The sequence below is a fragment of the Terrapene carolina genome, unplaced genomic scaffold (assembly GCF_002925995.2).
Source record: "Terrapene carolina triunguis isolate 2854851 unplaced genomic scaffold, T_m_triunguis-2.0 Scaffold69, whole genome shotgun sequence".
NCBI classification, from domain to species: Eukaryota; Metazoa; Chordata; order Testudines; family Emydidae; genus Terrapene; species Terrapene triunguis.
Genome location: NW_020664420.1, coordinates 17,297,115 through 17,316,159, shown reverse-complemented (window position 1 = coordinate 17,316,159; position 19,045 = coordinate 17,297,115). Strand labels below are relative to the sequence as shown.

The 19,045-nt window shown below is 43.1% G+C and overlaps 1 long non-coding RNA gene across 1 annotated transcript in view; it reads right to left on the bottom strand.

Moving 5' to 3' along the window:
• Positions 1-17,429, bottom strand: part of LOC113406140 — a 75,327-nt gene extending 57,898 nt beyond the window's left edge. Inside the window, exons 1-2 of the long non-coding RNA XR_003369670.2 lie at positions 17,274-17,429; positions 4,114-4,192 (exon numbers count right to left, since the gene is read on the bottom strand). This is a non-coding gene — a long non-coding RNA (uncharacterized LOC113406140). The remainder of the gene's footprint in view (positions 1-4,113; positions 4,193-17,273) is intronic.
• Between the last annotated feature and the right edge of the window lie 1,616 nt (positions 17,430-19,045).

Sequence of the window (19,045 nt, the reverse complement as noted above, 5' to 3'; positions counted from 1 at the left end):
AGGCAGCTAAATCCGAATTAAAGTCCTAGTGTAGACCAGGCCTAAGATAGGCAACATGCTATGATCAGTAACCAAGTTCTGACAGAAACTTCAAAAGAATAAAAACTTCCTTGGCTATGAAACAAGTGGTTTTGGGCTTTGTGGCATGACATGCTTACTTAGAAGGTATTCTGCTAATCAAAAGCCTTTGAAGATGACTGGTAAATCAGGCCACTTCGCTCACGCTTCATAATTAAGCCACCACCAGAATTAAATACCATTTCCTACATACCTAGGACAGGTTTATTTTTTAATTTGTGTCCTTTCCACCTAAATCTGGAATTTCTGATCCAGTTATAGCCCTGTAAAACTTGAGATTTTTGGCAGCTTGATAAAGTTATAAACATTTTTACACTAGAAGACACTTAAAGTTTTGAATATGAAGAGTGGACCTTCTGGACAAGTGATTTTTTTTATTTTTTTCTTGGGATACCAGTACAATGACTGTCCCATCTCAGTCTCAGATTAAACAAAACCATATCACCACAAAAAATCTCTATATACTGTACGTTTATAATATTCAGTCTATTCCAAAAGCCCAAATTAAGCATAGCAACCAAACAGGCCTTTTTAGAAAGAGCTTTCCTCTCCCCTCATCTTAGTATGGTCACCAGCAATGTTCACACAGAAAGTCAGCACAGCAGTTGCCTGCAATGAATACTACCTTTAGCTCAGACCTTTCCAAGCTGTGGTCCGCAGAGAACGTGGCTGGTCACATCACACTGACTTTTCCTCCTTATTCACAGCTACAGGACAACCTCAGTGTTATGAACACCTTGGGAATGGAGGTTGTTCATAACTTTGAAATGTTCTTAATTCGGAACAAAACATTATTGTTCTTTCAAAAGCTTACAACTGAACATTGACTTAATACAGCTTTGAAACTTTACTATGCAGAAGAAAAATGCTGCTTTCCATTCATTTTTTTTAGTAGTTTATGTTTAACACAGTACTGTACAGTATTTGCCTTTTTTATTTTTATCTCTGCTGCTGCCTGATTGTGTACTTCCAGTTCCAAATGCGGTGTATGGTTGACTGGTCAGTTTGTAACACGAGCTCGTAACTCTGAGGTTCTACTGTATTAAATCACATTAAAAGACAGCTAATACACCTCTACCTCAATATAACGCTGTCCTCGGGAGCCAAAAAATTTTACTGCGTTATATTGAACTTGCTTTGATCCATCGGAGTGCGCAGCCCCGCTCCCCCCGGAGCACTGCTTTACCACGTTATAACACGAATTCAGATATATCGGGTCGCGTTATATTGAGGTAGCGGTGTATACACGTTTACTGCAACGTGCCAGAGTATGGGGGAGAAGCAGCCCCTGGGACAATTTCTATATTAAAATATTGCACATGCAATGGAACCCCCCCTCCCTTATATAGTTAATGGATTTATGAGGCCTCCAGAGCATAAAAGCGAAACTGTTAATTTCAAATCTAGGCTTTGTCTACACTGAGGATCTGCCCTGGTTACAGCCACCAGAGCATCTAAGTGCACACCCTGGAGTAGCCAGGCAAAGTTGCTGTTATGACACTATTTGCTCCAATCCATTTTACCTTCGTTTCAAGCAAGTGGCACTGATGCCGTAGCTTGTTCACAAAACTCCAAGTTAATTGTTGTATGAACAGATTGTTTAGAGAACTAGCTATGGTAAAGGACCACTGTATGCCATTTATTTCAGAGCAGCATGTCATTTTCAAAAGAAAAAAAACTAAGCATAAATAGACTGAAATCAGATTATTTAACGTTGGAATATGAAAGATTTTATATTTCTGATACGGACTCAGAGTCTTTCAGGTCAGAAAGGATCATCCTAATCATCTAGTCTGACCTCCTGCACCTTGAGGGCCACAGAACCTCACCCACCCACTCTTGCAAATACACCCCTAACCTTTGGCTGAGTTACTGAAGTTCTCAAATCATAATTTAAGGACTTCAAGTTACAGAGAATTCACCATTTACACTAGTTTAAACCTGCAAGTGATCCTGCCCCATACTGCAGAGGAAGGCAAAAAAACCCTAGGGTCTCTTGCAATCTGACCTGGGCAAAAATTCCTTCCCATCCCCAAATATGGTGATCAGTTAGACCCTGATCATGTGGGCAAGACCCACCAGCCAGACACCTGGAAAAGAATTTTCTGTAGTAACTCAGAGCCCTCCCCATCTAGTGTCCCATCACCAGCCGTTGGAGATATTTGCTGCTAGCAGTCACAGATCAGCTACATGCCATTGTGGGCAGTCTCATCATACCATCCTCTTCATAAACTTAGCAAGGTCAGTCTTGAAGCCAGTTTTTGCCCACACTGCTCCCCTTGGAAGGCTGTTCCAGAACTTCACTCCTGTGATGGTTAAAAACTGCCATCTAATTTCAAGCCTAAACTTGTTGATGGCCAGTTTATAGCCATTTGTTCTTGTGTCCACATTGGCACTTAAGTAACTCTTCTGTTTCCCTAATATTTATCCCTTTGATGTATTTATAGCGAGTAATCATATCTCCCCTTCTTTGGTTAGGCTAAACAAGCCAAACTCTTTGAGTCTCCTCTCATAAGGTAGGTTTTCCATTCCTCGGATCATCCTAGTAGCCCTTCTATGCACCTGTTCCAGTTTGAATTCATCTTTCTTAAACATGGGAGGCCAGAATTGCCCACAGTATTCCAGATGAGGTCTCACATGCCTTGTATAATAGTACTAACACTTCCCTATCACTACTGTAAATACCTCACCTGATGCATTTGAGGACTGCATTAACCTTTTTCACAGCTGCATCACACTGGTGGCTGGCTCATAGTTATCCTGTGATCAACCAATACACCCAGCTTTTTCTCCTCCTCTGCCACTTCCAACTGATATGCCCCCAGCTCATAGCAAAAATTCTTGTGGTTAGTCCCCAAATGCATGACCTTGCACTGTGCACTATTCAATTTCATCTCAGTTCTGTTACTCCAGTTTATAAGGTTGTCCAAATCGCCTTGTATGATATGCCAGTCCTCCTCCTCATTGGTATGATCAGTGTTGCTACATGTTCCACCCAAAAGATGAGAGAGGGTCAAACATATGGCATACATGTCAAGAGTCATCTGTGTCACGTGCATCTTATCTGCAAGACAATTCAGTGCTGCCATGCCACCGAGTGTGTGCAACACAACTAATAAGACTTCCTACAAGCAAACATGTGACATAGCTTCATAGACATACATTCCGCACGCCACAAAATGCCACAAAAACTTATTGCATAAGAATGCAGTGAATAGTAGCCAGCCATACTGAGTGATTGTGTAAACAGGTGGCATTCCCACTGCTTCAGAAGAAATCCACACACTGTATGAGGTCAAATTCACCCCTTTCTTGGTAATCTTACTGGTAACTCAAACAGAATATGAAACTCAGCCTAAGCTCTCTCTCCAACTGCAGCTCTTTCTGGGGTTTGACAAACCCTGGAGGACTTCCCCGTCTCTGCCCCTAGTTTCCTGTATGAGGTGCAAGCATCTACTCTGACTGGTGGAATTAACTAGTCACATCTGCCTTACCAGCTCTATGCAGGACTCCAGAACCCCTGTTAACAGGGTAGTCAACAGGACAGCCGCTTATCCCTATATGGGGGTACAGACCTTGCCACCCTGTTACAGTCTGGATACAGTTTTCTATGTTAAGTGTTCAGATACCACAGAGATAATAATGGTACAAATGCCTAAATAGAAACATTATTTGATATTATAACTATTAATAGGATAAACTAAGCTCCAGGTACAGGATCAAGATTTGTGAAAGAGCCCGATCCGGTAGAAGACTGGTGGACCCCACACTCATGCAGATTTTCACATAAGCCAGTTAATGTCATAAGAGAGGCATGTGGCCAATTCTGATTAGCCTGTGTAACTGAGAATTACACTCCAAAACAGAAACAGTTTAGAGACTTACTGTACTCTCCTGTTACATTAGTGTTTGGAAAATGCTTCTGTTCTCTGTAGTTGATTAACCTACAGCCTTATCTAGTTCGGAGTGGAGGATTGTTTCCACAATACAAACTAACAAATACTAATCAGCCAGAGCGAGCCCTGGAGTACTTACATCACTCTTTCTGAACTTTGCTTTCAAGCTCTTCATGTTTATCCCATTCAGCTTTCCAAATCTGAGTTTTTTTCAACACCTAGGCAAAACAGAAAGGAAAATAAGTTTCTAACTAGATACCACAGGTTCACTAGGAGCCTTATTACATTTTTAAAAATAGATCTTTGACTTAAAAACAAATCAAGAAGTATCGGTTATGTCTTATTTTCCAACATTCTTTAAAATTAACAGCATTTCAGAGTTTCCTGAAGTTTAAGTGGCACAAGCCCAACACTGACTAAATTCCTGCTGAGCAATAGCATGAAACAATCTTTACTTGTTATTCATAAGTTTGTATTTTGTAATACTAGTAATATCTTGCCTAAAGAGGACCACTGACATGCTCATAACAGATAACATTTGTACGAGCCTACCGGCTTCTTTCAGCGTTATTGTCAAAGCAACCACTTGTAAGGTGGGTAGTGGGAAAGAAACTGTAGGGAAATATGCAAAGTCATTGAATTAAGGTTCTTGCACCCAACCCTGGCACACATTGCGGGACAATGTCAGAAGCATCCTCTATCACTCTCAAATATATGGAGAAGTTCTGTACAAATATCTCCACTAATAGTTTGTGTACACATATGAAAACAAACGTAATGGGAAGAGAATAGCTATTGGGAGAAAGAGTAACAGACTCCTGAAATGAACAAAGTCATCTAAGTAACAAAATTCCAACATTTCAACATCTGTTGAAAACTTACAAAATAGGTTTGTGTTATGTTTACAGAAATAGTCTGTCCATGTATTTTTGGAGTTTTAGCTGCCATGCAAGCTCCTACTGAAGGAACAATTTAACAGCAAAGAATATTCATATGCACAAAGTTCTGTTTCTTTCTAGCAACTTCCCCCTCCAAATTAGCATAAAGAAAAAACATTCCCTATTGAAGTTCAGAGTCTAGTCAAATAAATGAATAGCTATGAATATACGTCCCTCCCCTAATTTCTATAGGTTCACCGTATGAAATTTCATGTCATTTTCAGAGACTCTAGACTCCAGTTTGATAAAGAAAAAAACACACACACACACACACAAAACACACCAACAACATTCTTTCATCACATCAATTAAGTTAAAGTGCCAATTTATTTTTTGGCAAGCAAGTTAAAATGACCAAACTATTTTACAAATTAAGATTTAATACACACTCACATGTAGTCTTTCAAAATGGTATCATATAGTTTTATCAACAGTTACATTGCAAGAAGGTGGTATATTTGTGGAAAGTCAGGAAAAAACCCAATACCACACACATCATACTACAAACCATCCTTTTGAACTAAGCACAGCTATTGGAAGCTTTTAAATCACCAGAGCGCTCATGAAGATATTTAAAAAAAACAACAACAACAACAACTCACATGAATAAGCTTCCCAAAAATATCTCACAGACATGCCAAGTAGGTCTGTAGGTGGGCCAATTCCTCTCCTTCCCCCAAAACAAATTAACTTTCTGTAGAAAGTTAAAGTAACACCAAATCTAATTAAAGGACTCAGGCATGACTAGGTAGTAGTTCTGCAGGCAGAACACTGACTCACTTGTAATACAAGAACAAGGGGACAGTCAATGAAACTCAAAAAGCAACAAGTGTAAAGAGTGACCTCTACAGAGGTGGAAAAACAATGGACTTGAGCTCCCACTCCCTTTTGGGGGGAAGGGGGGGGGGCGTGGCAGGCGCTTCTTTATGACAGACAGAAGTCCTGAAAGATTTTTGCAAAAAAAAATAAATAAGGGGGGGGGAACCAAAACTCATTTTATTTTGCAGGTGCTGTCTAGGCAGGAGGATGCTAAAATGATGGAGAATTAATGAGAGGGTGACATGTCATGAGCCAACCCAGAGAGTGAAAGTCAAGCAATTTTATGGGGAAGGGATTTTGTATTGGAATGTTTAAGAACAAAACAATTTTATTTTTGTCAAATCCATTTAACTTGATTGACTCTGACGAAAGGCAGCCTCTATCAAGATCATGCAACCTCACCTCTCCAAAGAAGGAGTCAGAGCTCTCAACCAACATCTGAGACTTCCTAAAGGTCCTCCAGCAAAACCAAGAAGAGCAACCGTGACTTTCCTGGTATTTCCAAGGTAAAAAAAACAAGACTTTCCCATTGCAGGCCTTCTTTTATACAGGGAGGGGGGGGGGGGGGGGGGGAGAAAGGGGGGTGGAGGAGGTGGCAGAAGCCCAATGTTTTAAAAGTCCTTTGCAGATGATCACTTTTAAAACAGATATAAAGGTGTTATCTTTTATTTAAAACCTCTGGAACATAATCACCACAAGATATCACTGAAGCCAATAGTTTAGCAGGATTTAAGACAAATTAAATACTTATCTAAGTAACCAGACTGTTCAATTATTCCTTTAAAATAATTTTAAAAGGACTAAAAACAAATGCGCATGCACCAGGGCAAAGAAATCACCAAGCAGAGATTTAAATCAACACCACAGCCACCCAGAAACAAAACCTGCCCTTATGGGCAGGCTACTATACAATTGTCTGCTACAGGTGTGTTCGGAGTTTTTTGCACCTATATCTGAAGCAGCTGAAGACCGGATGTTATGGAAGACAGGGTACGAGACTAGATGGACTAGTGGTGAGATCCTCTATGGGAATTCTTGAGTATGCAGCCACTTTGTCTGCAGAACTGGGCCTTATGTAGGACTTATTATACAATCCAATTAGCAGCTGTCATCAACAAGCTTTTGATGGGGGTTTTTTGTGCGGGGGGGAGGGGGGAGAAGAGAGCTTCCAGTTGGAGGCCAACATTACAACTAATTTTTTTCCACAAGATTCAAGATCACATGTTGCCTACAGTATGTGCATTTTATATACTTATGGCATTATCTAAATCCACAGCAGAATAAAATTGTTGGTAGGATGCCAAAAAATTGGGAGGGGGGAGGGAAACCAACCACCCCACAGATTCCCAGGTTTAGTGTTGTTCATGATCCACATACTCTAATCTTTTCATCAGAGACAACTAAAAACAAGCATTAAGATTAGAATTTGTGCATCATAATGCTCATGATCCCTCAGCAATAGAGAGACAAAAACCTGTAAAACAACAACTGGCTTTTGTTTCCTCTTACTAAGGTCTACATTCTCAAAGGGAGTAACTATTGGAATTAGCACAGAAGAGGTCAGTGTCCCAATTCAGCACACCTTTATGACAAGTGTTCCTCTCCCACAGATAAAAGGTAGTTCCTCTAATAACATACTGCATTACTGTTGTACAAGATATAGGCACATCCACTGAAATTCACAAATGAGCACTGCTCCACGACCTTTCAAAACAGTATTTCACAGGTGATACAGACGTACTAACAAAGATCATCTTTCCAATCCATTTATCAAATAGAGTGTACCAGTAGTTCCCATTTTAGAGCAGATGCAATAATAAATATTGAGCACTGTCAATTTGTATCCACAGCATCTTAGTAAAATCAGAGCGTGTAAATCCAAAAGTTCAGCAGGTTAATTCTGGTTAAAAGCATCCGATTGTAAGTTCAAATAAATACACAACACTTGATCTGTAGTCCCTTTAGTATAGAATTAAAAAAATATTAACTTTTAGCAGTACATACTAAAACCCCAGCAAGGTTCATTGTCAACGTAGAAATGTCACAATTTTACAATAAGGTGCAGTAGGATAGTGGTAATCTGAGGCCCCGATATTTCTATATGTGTGGTGTTTGAACCTAAAATTCATACAATTAAGTATTAAGGTTTAAAAAGTTACTAGGGCAAGCACTCCCATTGATTTACATTAGGGCAAATCAAATCAAAGTAAATAGCCACCCTAGGCTTATATTTTCCCCCAATTAAAATTATATTAGAATCAGAGCCAGGTCTTTCAAACAACATTGAATTAACTCCTTGAATGCCCCTTGAATTCAGTGAAGCAACATCAAATGGCCTTAGGGCATTCTGTATGCTCTATGTTTGGGAAACTGAAAATGACTCTTTGCTGCTAAGGCTCATTGCCCTAAATGTCTAACACCAGAAGGGTTAAATATTGGAGAGAAACATCAGTATATTTCTGTAAAGTAGAAGATGTAAGTTCTATTGTCACATTCAGTTTGTCTACCAAGTGATATCCCCGTCTCTTTCCGACCACATTTGTATTCAGTTTATGACATTCCTATACTCACAGCACAATACTAATCTCAGAATTAATTCTCAATTAAGGGGATGGAGATTAGATGAATGCAAAGTCGGCCCACCCATTAGGAAAGGCTACAAAACCTTCATATCTGATAAAGCTTTTCCAGCATAACCAAAATGATGTTCACAACTTCAACCAGTCCTCTCTTTCCAACCTCACTCTCCCCCTACCTCAAGGAGAGCTTTCCATCAGCCAATAAAGGAGAAGAGCCAGAGACTCAATGAAGAACCTGCATACCGAACACCCAGCAGGGATTCTCCTTTCCCCAATAATGCTTCAGGTGATCATTTTCCTCCTAGGCCATGAATTCAGCTCTCATTCCCAGGAACAAACTCTGCTGGCAGTTAGCGTTACTAGCTGTGCAAGTGTCTGTGGCTAATTAACAGAGCGACTATTCTACAGCCCACCTCAATACCCGTGCTTGTCACATCCTTCACACGGTCAAGCTCCGCTGACTCAGTTAACAGGAACACTAATGCCCCTCACAAACCTGGGTTTCTTCCACTGCCAGAGCCACTGGGCCAATGGGAGGGCTTAGCTTTCGTCCATCCTCTGAGCTGCTTTTGGTTACCATACCATACAAGCTGGCACCATACTGAAAGATACCTCCAGCACTTTCCAGTCTACTAAATAACTTGTGATTTCCATCATATTCAGCATCATTTCCCTCCCCCTAGTCTATGGCAGAGAACCGTATGCCATCTGACAAACAATGGAAAGGGTTACTATATCATGAGTGTATCAGCGTGGCTCAGTTTTTCCATCTTAAGTAAACCATCTTTCTGCTTACATCATTTGAAAAGGCAACTGGAACAAAGTGATTTTAAACTTCATGTACCTAGAAAGACAATTCGTGTCTTGGTTAATCTACTTTTACTGACTATGAAAACACATTGAGAAATTCACTGTGTGACTCAAGGACTACTCAAGACAGGGAATGAATGATTTGTACACAGCTAATCCTACTTTAAACAGAATCATAGACATTAGACACATCAGAGACCTTTGGTGACCTAGTCCAACCCTCTGCCTGTTTAAGACCGTCTCCTGTGTCCTCCAGCTCTGTCATCTCTGCTTTTAGATGTGTTAAGCAATGTGCACTCAACTTCCCTTTGGAGATTTTTGCCACTCAAATACATCTCACTGTTGGAAAGCTTTTCCCCTTGATATCCTCCTAAAATTCTCCATTGTTTCACATTCTCCTAGCTGTAACCTGATTTAATAAAAAAATTCTCTTCCAACCAAGGTGCTTACAACCATCAAGCATTTTTTGTAATCATATTGCTGTAGTCACCCCACCCACCAGTAAATGTCATTTCAACAAGCTTTTCATTTTCTCCCTCACGGGGTGCACAGAGAAGGGCTGTTTTCTCTCCCTTTACAGAAGAGGCTGAGAGTTGGCCCCCTACATCCACCAATCCCCTTTAATCCATAGCTACATCAGGGGATTCACCACAGAGAAGGACCATCCACATGGAAATCTCTTACCACCAAACTGCCAACTGCCACACAATACCCAAGCCTCACCTTGACAACCACTGCCCCTGAAACAGCCCTCAGAGGGTGAAGAGAGGTTATGAGAGTGAACCCACGTAGTTTACTGCCAACTCTTTGTAGTCACTCATGTTGCTTTGCCCCATGAATCTGGGGTCAGAGAGAGTCCAGCCAGAACAACAGCTACAGCCCCTCCCTTCTTACAACTCAGATCTTCCCCAAGTCTCTACAGATGGATGTCTATAGGGTTGAGAGGAAGGAGCAAGCATACTGCAGTGCTGGTTCCTCTTTCTGCACTAAGATCCACAGATTCTGGCTCCTCTCTGCAGAGGCAAGGGGACCAAGGGCCCAGAGTTATTACATTTCACAGTTTGCACTGCTAAGAAATGCCTCTTTGTTCAGATTCCTATGCTGACAAGCTGAGGTTAGGCATCTTATAGGTTCACCATAGATGTACAATTTTTGTTTCACAGTCAAATTACTGACTCATTTATTTAAAATCTAGTCTATATTCAATGAATTTTAAGTACTCTCTGTGGAAGCCAGCACAGTAAATCAAACTAGTAAGCCACTGACTCAGACGTTTTATTTTTTGCACAGGTGCAGCTACAAGGATGTAGCTGTATGAGTGCAAACCCTCCAGCAGGAATGCACTGCCCTGGTGAAAAAAGTGACTTGTGCACAGATGCAATTTAGCATAGTTTGAAACCACAGCTATAGCGGTACAGCCACACCAGCAGAAACAAAAACAAACAAACAAAAAACACACACACAAAACTACACACCCACTGTAGGAAAGAACTCAGTGTTTCAACCCTCTACTCTTAGACCTTGTCTGTAACTTGTAACCGTTTAAAATCTGTTTTTAAGTTGATTCAGCTGATCCAGGTAAGCCACCCCGTATGGATGCCTTAGAAGCCGAATGCTAGCCAATTTAAGAGTGTCCACATAGGGTTTTGTGCCAGGTTAACTAAATAAACTAAAATTGGTTTTTAAATCCAACTAGTAGAAGTTGTGTGAACACACAAGGCCTTAGTGCCACCCAATTACTGTAACTGGAAAGAATTATACAAAAGAAGAAAACAAGACCCTTCTTCAGTTTATCTTGTGCAACTGATAGCACTCTAGGTGAAATCCTGGCCTCACTGAAGTTAATTGGAGTTTCCTCATTTATTCATTAGACTCACATTTTGCCCTGTGTCTAGTCAGACTCCCCTGTCTGGGCAGGTCTTTCAACGCAGAATCAGCAAACTGATCTTTAAAAATAAAAATAAAAATAAAAAAGATAGGAAAATGTAAGACCACAGAAACTGGCAGGGGCAAGGACAGGTGTAATGATTTAAATTACTTTAATCTCAGCTTTAGAAACCAAACAGATTTCAAGCTACTAGTGTCTCTTTCAGTTGGGTATTGGGAGAACAATGATTTTGAGGAAGATGGAGTGGGGTGGGGTGGGGTGGGATGGTGGGGTTGAGAAAGACTGATCTACTGTACTCTTATCTCAAACCCAGTATACGCTGTCAATCAGAAGCAGACATTAACCAGGCAACAACGCCTACAGCAGTCCAAAGCCTACTCCTGAGAAATGCTTCATGGTCAGGTGCCTCAGAAGGCCAAGTGTGGCATGGGAATTATGAAAAAAAATCCTCTTAATTTTGACTAAACACTCTCCATTATGACAGAGGAAAGATGGTTTTGGTTTGAAACACTCTCTAGGACTTAGGAAATATGGTGCCAATACACAAAGTCTGTGGCATAGCTGGGTATGATCTCAGGCAAGTCATAATCTCTTTGTGCCTCAATTCCTCATCTCTAAAAAGGAGAACAAAAATATCCTCTTCTCCCCCCTTGTGTCTTCCTTCTCTACTTGGACTGCAAAGTCTTCAGGACAGCAGCTGTTTCTAGCTATGTGTTTGTACAGCACTTTACACAGCAAGGCCTGGATTTGGATTGAGGCATCTAGTTACAAATAATAAAAATAAAAAGATTACATGAGCCACAGTTCCACTTGTTACCGTATTAAAGATTCAAGAGTGATCAGACGAAGCAACAGTGCCCAATCAAGAGCAAGGGATGTAACCAGCAGAGATGTGCCGAACAACCTATTTGTTGAGATAGCAGCACAGAAGGCATTCTGAGAACTGCATCTCACAACAGCTAGTATCTGCTACTTGTTTCCTTTATGATACTTCACATCAGACAACTAATTGTTCCTTAGGGGAGTAAGCAAGCATGAAGCAAGTATAAAGATTTAATCTTAAAACCAAGGCTGTACAATGTTGCTTTATGGATGAATGCTGTAAAGCAGCCCAAGAAAAACAAACACCGACATGGGAAGTGTTAAGAAGGGATGAACGGTATCTTTATTTGTGTGTAAGACACCTGTCAAACCTCACCCTCAAACCCTGTCCCTACCACAAGATGATTCCCCTGAAGGATATTACCCCATTGAAGAAATATTCACACTAAGAAAAGTTTTCAAATATTCTACTTTAAAAAAAAAAGCTTGCTTTTATATATATATATATATATAAATATACACACATACATACACACACAAGCTCTTTTTTAAAAGTAGTATATCTGAAAGTATATAGTCTGCCCTGGAAGGCATCAACTGTATGAACTAGCAGGATGACAGCCCCACCAAGGAAGTAAAACCTGATAGAGAAGGGAAGTGACCTTTATTTTGACTTTCTGAAGCCATTTTAGTTTAATCTGTAGGTATGCCTTGCTACATAGAACACTTAAGAGAAAAGCTCAGCCTGCTAAGGAATCAACATCACTAACCCTACAACTAAGTACTGAGAGCACTGAGGGTGGAGTGAACTATACTAACCTGCCAAGGAGGCAACCAACCAACCATAGCAATACCCTCCACCCTGGCATCACAACCCTAATCCTAGCTGAATGAGATGGGGAGGGCCTGGGGAAGGGCAAAGTGAGGGAATAGAGAGTGAGCCCATCCCACACTCACCGCACAGCTGCAGCTCCTGTCCCACCAGATGGGGCCTGGCTTCCCGCTTTCAGCGCTGCAACCCCGTGCACCAGGCTGCAACGCCCAGAGTGGCGTGGGTGCAATTTAACCCATGAATCCATGTTAACACCGTCCCTCAAGAGCACCCATTCAAATCTGTATTATTGAAAACCCTCTCCTGGGGGCACGTCTTCACTACCCGCCGGATCGGCGGGTAGCGATCGATCTATCGGGGATCGATTTATCGCGTCTAGTGTAGACGTGATAAAATTGATCCCCGATCGCTCTGCCGTCGACGCCGGAACTCCACCGCAGCGAGAAGCGGAAGCGGAGTAGGCGGGGGAGCAGCAGCGGTCGACTCGCCGCCATCCTCACAGACAGGTAAGTCAACCTAAAATATGCAACTTCAGCTACGCTATTCGCGTAGCTGAAGTTGCGTATCTTAGGTCAACTTCCCTCCCCTCCCCTCCCCCCCGTAGTGTAGACCTAGCCTTAGGGACAGGATGTAATGTCAGTATATCAGATTGACTTCACTGTAAATACTGTATATACAAATACCACAGAAGGATGGTATTATGGTTAAGGCACTACTCAGGGCCTTGGGAAACCCAGCTTCAATTCCCTACTCAACCACAGACTTCTGGTATGATCTTGGGCAAGTCAGTCTGTCTGTGCCCCAACTCCCTACCCTTAAAGTAGGGACAGCAGTGTTTCTCTACCACACAGGGGTGTTAGGAGGATAAAGTGTGAAGGGCTCAGATTGTAATGTAATGGAGGCAATACAAGTAGCTAAGATGGACAGAAAATCACCTGTGAAATGCTGTTGATTCAACATCCCCGCCAGCTATCCTAGTAGCCACGATCCCTTATGTGCCAACACCACCCATTTTTCAGGCCAAGCTGCCACTTCACATTCTCTTCTGCAACAAGAAATGGAGGAGCTGGGACTGTCTAACCCTGCTGCCACCAGGTCTGTTTTATAGTTTCCATCCCTGAAGCCCTCTATAACTACTTACACCAGCTCCCAGCTGTAAGGGCCAATGGCGAATTTAGCCCTTTCTCTTTCCTACCCCAAACCCAACTTTATTCCAAGCAGTTTGATAATAGTTTATTACTTAAGCTGCCATCATTAAAAGTATGACGTCTGCAATTTCTAACATAGAACCCCTCTTAAAAGAATTAAACATTATGGACAGTAGAAAAGCTACTGCCAGAATAGTAGTAATTTCAATTCGTATCTTCTGGTGAAGTGATGACCCACAGAAGCCACCACAAACCTGCCTAGATAGTTGATATAAATCCCAAAAGCATTTTCTTTTGGCTATTTTAGTTTCTGCCTGAGACGGCAAAGAACAAAACACTAAAGCTTTAGATTTATTATTCTATTTTTATGCATTTTTGTTTATTGTTATTTCAGGTATCGCCACCATGCAACAAGAACCAGAACATACTCAGCTACCAGAATGAATTGATTATAGTGGATATTACTACAGCTGGAGCAAAGATTGTGTCATTAATCTTCACAAAAACCTAGAACTGCCCACAAACCTAACCTCCTGTCCTCTTGGAACTGTTCTCCTTTTAAACACATATGCCCCATCAAATGGGGCTGCGGAAAGGTGCCCAAGTGGGGCTATATCAAACCTGAACAGAGATGTGTTATTAAACCCTTTCATGAAAATTTCCATCAGCAGCACTGTTCACTCTGCTCTTACCCGTTTTACATAATCAGTTGTTTTGGGGGAAAGCCGACTTCTTTGTTATGTTGATAGGTGCATTCCTGGATTAGGGAAGAGAATGGTACATACACATATCCCCAATATTTTGGAGTCTGAAGGATATACTCTTGCTGTGCATGGTATACAGGTAAATGTTGTCAAGGCACTTTGCTTCTCTGTCAGACAGAATGTCAGGTTCTAAACAAGTCTTGTGTTGTTCTTCTCAAATGCTCTTTCACACCTCTGTTTATGTAGTTGTTGTGCGACTCTTCCATTAGCAAATACCAAAAAGTTCACTTACCTCTCTTTATGAGTGTGTGCCAAAAGCTAAGCCGTTCTAGAGATTTATAAATTCCACCTAATCAGTATAGAGTGTCTGGTCTAGTAATGTACATATAGTTGCTGTTTTAAGCTTTTTAATGCTATTCTAAAACCAGCAGGGAGATGGCACGAAATAAAAGGCCTCAAAACACACAACTGATGATTGGACAATAAATGTTTAAAATTTGTCAGTACAATGGGAGTTTTGCATGCATAATCATTAACCATATTTATATTAGCCATATTATATATTACAGGGTCATGTTCTTAAATGGAGGAATATTTAAAAGTAGATTTTTTCAGTGAGAAACTAAAATGATATGACAAGTAACGCAGGACAGCCAAAAAAGGGAGAGGGGGGAAGGAAAATTCTCTTCACAGGTTTTTGGTAAGAATTAGAAATATGAACTCCAGTGTGGATCTGACTGGTTTACTAATCCGGTCCATTTTTAATTGTCATCTGTGGGAAATCCTGATCTGATAGATTCTTTCCAATAAACTGAAACCTTTTAAACTCAGTATCCCTTTAAACTGCTACTTTTGCAGTTATGAACTAAATTTATCTTAAAAGTTCATAACAGTAAAAAAAGAAAATTATATAGGAAGGACATCGTCAGGTTTAAAAAATAAAAACTAAAACTAAAACAAGCAAGTGTCCTTATGCTACTAAGAGTAACTTTGAATGTTAAGAATCTAGCTTACTTTGTATTATTTGCACTATCACTGTGCTTTACTTTCTGCATCTTTCAGAGCCTGAACAACGAAAACAGATTAATCAATTTTACTCTCAGATTCTAATGCACTAGCAGAATGTTCTACAATATTTGTTTTGCCAAGACTGCAGGGAAATTTGTCTTTCAAAAAAAATTCCATTGGAAAGTAAAGGAAGAAACCATTCCTATTCTGGCCAGAGTCAAGGACAAGGTACCTACCAGGCCCATCTTAAAGAATAAAAAACAGGAAGGGGGGGGGGTAGGGTGCACATGCACACACGTATGTCTGTTTTGGTCACTTTTCTCAAAAGTTACTTTAAACTCAGTCCTCATAACTCCCATATGTACATGACTGTTTCTGGACAGAGAAAAATTTCACCAACGGAGTTGCGAACACCAGAAGAGAGAGGTTTATACTTTTAATGAAAATGCTGACAATTTTAACTACAGCTTCGAATGAGATATTTTACAAGGACATTAGCGAGGTATTTTATTATTTGCAATAAAGCTATGCAGGTTCCGATCAAGAGAATTAGAACCTCTTCTGTTAAGCAGTCCCAGCATCCTTTGCCACACAACTGGTAAAAATCCCATATGAGGGTAAAAAAGGGGAAAGGATTAAGCATTATTTACAGAAACTTAGAGCAAGAGCTTCAGCAACATAACAACAAAAAAGGTGATATATATATACACACACACACACACACACACACACACACACATATATATATACAGAACGAATTCCACTAGGAGATCTTTCCCCAAACCCTGTCTGTGAGACAGAGATACCTTGGCAGGGGAGGAGCTCCTTCGGGAGAGAAATCCATAGATGCTGACTGCTACCCCTTAACGTTTACTAAAGCTGGGCTATTATTACTCACACATGAGCTGCAGCTGTCAACTCTCCAAAGCCCTGATGCGACCCACCACAGGAGAGAGACTAGAGTAAAAAGAAGTTGCAGTTGAGTCACTGGCTGCTGTGCACGGCCCTCTGGAGCCTCTTCAAATCCAGACGCACTGCGGTGGGGGGAAAAAACCTAACTTTCTGCTAAAGGAAACGCGCTATCAGCAGCTTCTGGTGGGAGGGGAGCAGAGAGAAATCTCCCCCTGCTCCAGAGAGCAGAAAGCCCAACGCGGCGACCCACACCGCCTACAAACTCTTCCCGCTCCTTAAGGAAACTTGTTCCTCCACCGCTCCGCAGAGAGGAGGCCTCCCACTCACTCAGTGGAGGCAGAGCCCCGAGCGCTGGAAATCACAGGCTGAATCACAATAAAGGAGAGCGGCTATGAAAGCCTTGCCTGCTACCACTGCCTCCCTCCCGCCACACGCTGTCCCGTCCCTCCCTCCCGGTCTCTCCAAACTTCAGGGCTCCAGGAGCACGGGAGGAGAGACGGGTCCAGCCTGGAGAGCTCCCCTGCCTCTGCCTCGCCCATTCATTCCCTCCATCCCTCCTTCCAGCGAGCGTGCATTTCTCCCCTCCATAGGCACCGCATTCCTGCCCCACTTTTCCTAGAGACCCCAGGAGCAGGCTCCCCACTTCGCCTCCTCCTTCCCCTCCCTGTTCTCTCGGGGCTGAGCCATGCACACAATGCCCCTATTCATAGCCTCCTCCCCAGCCACGCTGCTCCCTAAATTCCCAATAACAAAAGGAAGGGGTGGGAACAGGACACAATAAAAAAAAAAAAAGAGAGCGCGCTGGATAAATAGATGCCAACTTCTGCGAGGACACTCACCCCATGGAGGCTCCTTGCCCTGCTGCCGCCGGCGGCTCCGGAGCTGCACACGCTCAGCGCCCGACACGCTGGCCGGGGAGAGGAAAGCGGAGCAGCAGCTGCCCTGGGAAAGTTTCCTGCTGGTGGTGGTCAGCGCGAGCCACACACACGGAGCGAGCGCCCAGCTCCCAACGTTCCGACTGCTCGGGGAGGGGCGGGAGGAGGAGGGAGGGGAATTACATCACTCTGAGCCCACGTGACCGTAGCGTTCCTGCCCCCGTTGAGGTGGGGGGGGGGACACAGCTCGGCGCCGGGCTGGGGCTTGAGCCCGACATTCTGTGAGTCACGTGGCAGGCGGGGATGCTCCCCTCCGAGCCGGTGCTGCCGCAGGTCGCTGCTCTGTAGCGCCCCCAGCGGTGGCGGCGGCTGCAGTGCCCATCCCCACCCGCTCACTACCCGGGAAAAGCCAGGGCGTGCGTCCAGGGGTCTGGGGGGGAGAGGCAGGGGGCGGATGAAGGAAGGGGGCAGGCAGGGCTTCCCGGGGGGGGGCAAGTGGGGCAATTTGCCCCGGGCCCCACAGGGGCCCCCACGAGAATATAGTATTCTATAGTATTGCAACTTTTTTTGCAAGGGGCCCTGAAATTGCTTTGCCCCAGGCCCCCTGAATCCTCTGTGCAGCCCTGGGGGCAGGAGGTAGAAAGAGATGGGAAGGATGGGGGGAAAGGAAGGAGCGGGGAGACTGGGTGGGCAGTTTGTGTGGGGGGGGGACGTGTGCTGAGAGCCATTGAATCAACCTGTAAACGCTGTATGTGAGGGGAACCATTTCAAGCCAGCACCCCTAGTTCCAGCTCGTGTGTGAGTGTGGTTCAGCAAGGGGAGCGGGGTGAGACCCAGAGAGGTGGGTGGCGTAGGGAAGGGTTAGACCTGGAGGGGCTGGATGGAGCTGGGAGGAGCCAAACCCTTCCACCTTCCTGGCTTGTGGCTCCAGGTTAGACCAGCCCAAGGATGGGCACAAGGAGGGACCAGAGCCACTGGACGTGGAAGATGAGCCACTGAGGACAGCCCCAGCCACATCATGAGGCACTTTGCTGATGAAAAATGCCTACCCTGCTTTCCCTCTCTAGCTGTGCCTGGCACTTCCCAGAAGCCTCTCATTGGCAGCAGCCCTCGGACCCTTTCTACCACTTAGATTGTAAACTCTTTGGGACAGAGACTAGGGCAGGGGTTCTCAAACTGGGAGTCAGGACCCCTGAGGGGGTCGCGAGGTTATTACATGGGGGGTCACGAGCTGTCAGCCTCCACCCCAAATCCCGCTTTGCCTCCAGCATTTATAATGGTGTTAAATATATTTAAAAGTGTTTTTAATTTATAAGGGTGGGTCGCACTCAGAGGCTTGCTGTGTGAAAGAGGTCACCAGTAAAAAAGTTTGAGAGCCACTGGACTAGGGTGACCAGATAGCAAGTGTGAAAAATCAGGATGGGGATGGGTGGGCAATAGGCACCGATTTTATAGGGACAGTCCTGATATTTGGGGCTTTTTCTTATATAGGCTCCTATTACCCCCGCACCTCCTGTCCTATTTTTCACACTTGCTGTCTGGTCTCCCTACTAATGGCTGTCATTGACTGGTTATTTGATCTATAGACCAGCGGTTCTCAGCCAGGGGTACACATACCTGTTGGGGTATGCAGAGGTCTTCCAGGGGGTACATCAACTCATCTGGATATTTGCCTAGTTTTATAATGGGCTACATAAAAAGCCATAGCAAAGTCAGTACAAACTAAAATTTCATGC